This window comes from Nansenia antarctica (genome assembly GCF_963989245.1).
Source record: "Nansenia antarctica genome assembly, chromosome: 10".
NCBI lineage: Eukaryota > Metazoa > Chordata > Actinopteri > Argentiniformes > Microstomatidae > Nansenia > Nansenia antarctica.
Genome location: NC_137680.1, coordinates 28,072,396 through 28,077,294, shown reverse-complemented (window position 1 = coordinate 28,077,294; position 4,899 = coordinate 28,072,396).

The following is a 4,899-nucleotide window of genomic DNA, read 5'->3' as shown; positions in this document are numbered from 1 at the left end:
AACGAAGATGTTTAAAAACACCTGCCAGAGTGAAGATGTTTAAAAACGCTGTATATTCGCCGTATATTTTTGACGTGTGGACGAGATAGACGGAGCTTTTTGTATTCGTCACGTCATCATGCGCGTAGATTTCTATGATCATGCGCACTGCAGCTGTTTGCTGTTCCCTCCAACGTCATATCCTGCCACCAGTAACTACTATGTTTACAACAGGCAACGGTGTTCGAGGCTACACAAGCGAGGAAAATGAATGTGAACAAAGTGCTTCTAGTTCTTTCACTGTTAACTGGACTTTTAACCTGTTTACAGATAAATGCACGGTTAATGATCGAGAACATTGAGAGACAGAGGCGTCTGATTGGCCAGCGGGGCTATGGGGATAATATTATATCGCCGACTACTGGTGTGGAATGCTCAATGCCAGCGTTTATATTGCGTTTAAACATGCTGGTGTGGACGGTAATATTTTTATATACGAAAAACTTTTATCAAAAAAACGTATAGGTGTGGACAGGGCCTTAGGGAAGAACTGACGATGAGTGAAGGGAAGTCCAGAGTAGATGTAGGCAGAGGGTTGATTGGGAGTGGAGACAGGTGTGCTGGTTTGGCTGATCATCCAATTAGCGGGGACAAGCCTCACCTGCGGCGGAGAGCACGCTGTGCTCGAGCTGTGGGGGCGGGGGAGGGTGTGTGTGGAGGCCCAGCCGTAACAGTACGGGAGAACAACACCATCACACTCCGAGAAATCAGGGACAGAGTCATTGCTGACAATGTCGACTTTGAGAACATTGACAATGTCAGCTTGTCCACAATCGACAGAGTTCTCCGGCGCCAAAGGGTGAGCATGAAGCAGGCCTATAGGGTACCCTTTGAGCGCAACTCTGATCGAATCAAAGACCTGCGTTACGAGTATGTGCAAATAAGGTCTTTGCACACCAATGCGTGCGTTTACGCATGCGTATTTAAAAATAAATAAAAGTTAAAAGAAACACATGCAGGTGAGGTCTAAGGTTCAAAACATTTATTTTCGCTTGATCATTTATTAGACTTCATAAAAAGGCTAATTCCACCGGGATGGACATGCCTCCGTCGAGACCAACCTACATCTGGATGCCGAGTGTACCACCGCAGCCACCGACCGCAGTCTTCGACGATGACCCCGACGCAGATCATACAAGCAATCCGTCATCCGAAAAAAACGTTACGCACAGAAACCTTGCACACCGGTCCGTTGCGGAGTCCGTTGCGTTTTTTTACGTTGCGAACTTTCGCAATACGCAACATGGAGTCTTCAAGCAGTGAGGATGATTTTGTGCTCCTCTCACTTCTTGAAAATAGGAAAAGGAAAAGGAAATATTGGATCCACCCCATCCTCAGAACTCGTCGGCAGCAAGGGGAGTTTCACCTGCTAATAAAAGATCTGAGGAATTATCCAGATCGTTTCCAGGTTTACCTCAGGATGTCGGTGGTCCATTTTGATTCGCTGCTAGCAATACTGGAACCACACATCATAAAGAAGGCCACCAATTACCGCGATCCAATTGATCCAGAACAGCGGCTGGCAGTATGTCTAAGGTATGTCCGCACACACACACACACGCACACACACGCACACACCATACCTGTCAACATTGGGATTTGAAAATAAGGGATATTTTCACGTAAAAAACGCATTGGTGTGCAAGGGCCTACATCCATGTTCACAGTACAGTGGGTGCACATACTGTGTTGCTCAGTGGCCTACAGTACTACTGTACAATAATGTGCTACTGTATTGACTGTTGTTCTGAACACTTTCACATTTTCACAGAGGATATTCCAGTTGGACTCGATGGCCAGACCTCATGAGTACATCTTCCTGGATGAGGCTGGGTTCAACCTCATGAAACGAAGGCGAAGAGGCCGTAACATCATTGTCCAAAGAGCTATCGTTGAGGTTCCTGGCCAACGCGGGGGTAACATCACTCTTTGTGCTGCCATGAGTTCAGGGGGGCTTGTCCACCGGCATGCTGTCCTTGGCTCATACAACACACAACGTCTCCTCACCTTCCTGGCAGAGCTACGAGACATCCTCCTGGACCGCCAGCAACACAATCCTGGGCCTGCACAACATCCCATTTATGTTGTAATTTGGGACCATGTTCGTTTCCATCGAACGAACCAGATTAGAGAGTGGTTTAACATCAACCAACAATTCCTGAATGTCTGTCTGCCACCCTACTCACCTTTTCTCAACCCCATAGAGGAGTTTTTCTCGTCATGGAGGTGGAAGGTGTACGACCGCCAACCATACACAAGAGAGAACCTCCTCAGGGCTATGGACCTGGCCTGTGACGACGTGCCTCTGGAGGCCTCTCAAGGCTGGATCCGCCATGCCAGGGCGTTCTTCCCACGTGGCCTGGCAAGGAACAATATTGCCTGCGATGTAGATGAGGTCCTGTGGCCCGACCCAGCTCGACGACGTAATGCCGCACAATGATTTTGTGTGTGTGTGTGTGTGTGTGTGTGTGTGTGTGTGTTATAGTTCCATAAATTAAAAAACATCACACCCTGAACATTGTTTTCAATGAGTATTGTTGTGTGTAATGGATCCTCTGTAGTGTTTGCATTGAGTTGTGATACAGTACAGTAGTGTACATACTGTATTTTCTGTAGATTTACATACTGTTCATATGAAACACACAAATCTATGAATGCCCAATACTCTACAGTGATATATTCTGAGAACAGATACTGTAAGGTTTCTAAAAATGTGCTTTGGCAGTTGTGAAAAAAAAGAACATTCTCACACACTGAACATTGTGTTTTCAGTTGTTTTGTTGTAGTCTGTAATGATGCGTATAGTATTTACATTTTTGCAGGCTTTGAGCAGCTGTTTTGGTGTGAAAGTTTGAGTTTTGAAGAGAGAAGGTGTGGTTTTGTTTATGTAGCTTTAGAAAAGTGTGTTGTGTTTAGAGTTTTGGGAAAATGGAGGAAAGTTTTGTGAAATGTGTTTTAGCAATTGAGAAAAACTGTAATATATATTTTTAAATAACAGTAATAATAATAAAAAACAGGCTGCTGAGGTTTGTTAGTAACAAACCGCAGGGCACACAATGGTACATAATGTCTACCAACATTTGTGTTAAAGATACGTTAAGCAAAACATCTGAAAGACAATCAGTTGACTTCTGTAGCACCAGTGAGAGTTTGCTGTGAGAGTTGCATCTGTGAAGCCTGTGGTCTGTTTACAGTCTCATGTGCATCTCATCTCACTAGAGGGCAGTGTTTTAGTAGTCCATAGAAGACAGAGTTGTGAGAGAAAGAGAGAGAGAGAGAGAAGAAACTTAGAAAGCAAGAGAGAAAAGAGAGAGAGAGAGAGAGAAGAAGAAGAAAAAGAAGAAAGATGAACACAGCTAGAGGGAGGGTATTGAAAAAATATACAGGTGATATTGGAGGTTAGAGTTGATGAGGAAGGAGACAGAGAGAGATGGTGAGGACAGAGGTGATTACTGAGGGAAGAGAGACAATGGAGAGAAAGAGTTCCTTGCCGGAATTATATTATAATATATTTATGGATATGGATATTGCTAATTTCTAATTAATGACCTACAATTATTTTGAGAGGAGAACCCAGGAAATGACATTTGTAGGCGCTATCATATGACATCTGATTGGTGGAACCAGCCTGAAAAAACCTTCCATTTGGCGATATTAATATGCTTGTTGGCTATGAAGAAAAAAATCTGACCCAGGGTGAACACTATATAGAAACTGAAATCGCAGTCCATAACATTCTCATATGGAGTTTTAACATGGGATTTTAGGAGGAAATATGCTTTTTGGCATCAGCCACGGCAGCTCCCTGCAGTCACATGGTATCGTAGGCTTCAAGATCTCTCTACAGGAATGCACGCCTGGTTGGTATCCCTGTGGCTAACACATCTCCAAACTAACCCTGACATGGACCATTCTTATCTTCACCTGCCCTCCCTACTTCAACAAAACCAACATGGAGGATAGAAAATTATTCAGAGTGAAAAAGAGGAAGACGTTGGGTTCAAAGTGCAGTGTCAGAGAGAGGTGGAGAGAGAGAGAGAGAAAGAGAGAGAGTTGTATGATGGAAAGAGGGAGGAACAGTTGTCATCTAAGTGTGCCCTGATGAATACTAATTGCTGGTCACCGGAGGGCCAGAAAGAGTCCCATTGATTACGGAGCACAATGGAGAAGAGACACAGAGGAAGCGGAGGAATCCCATTATTTTATCGTCCGCTTCTCCTCGTGTTTGTGCGCCCCGCCGCCTGTTGTCTTTGTGGCGAAGGGAGACCGTAGCTGTCACAATGGCGTCCTTGTGTCTGGGGCCACCGGGGCCAGAGGAAGCCAGAACTCACGCAGCTTTCTTCCCTCCCTGCCCCAATGCTGCGTGGGTAATAACAAGATGGCAGGGGCCTCAGTGGTCTCAGCACACACTACAGGAGACACTACAGTCTCAGAAGATACTACAGTGTCAGGGAACACTACAGTGTGAGGATTAGATCCGATTCAACCTTTGTCATTGCACAGCACAACGAAAGTACAACGGAATGTATTTTTTGCTCAAGGCACAGGGTCAGCCATAGTTAGTGCCCCTGGAGCAATTAGGGGTTAAGCAGCTTGCTCAAGGGAACAACGGCCTTGTACCTAACCTTATATCTAACCTTAGATATGAGGCCGGCAACCCTCCAGTCACCAGCTCACATCCAGCTGCCTCCTGAGGCGGGGATTGAACCAGCGACCTTCTGATTGCCACTCGGCTTCTCTAACCTCTAGGCTACCCCCGGCCCTAGGAGACACTACTGGAGACACTACAGTACTGTAGGCCAGCAGAATGATGTGGCTGCTAGAAGATGTAGAAATGGACCATCGACTAGGGTCATATAC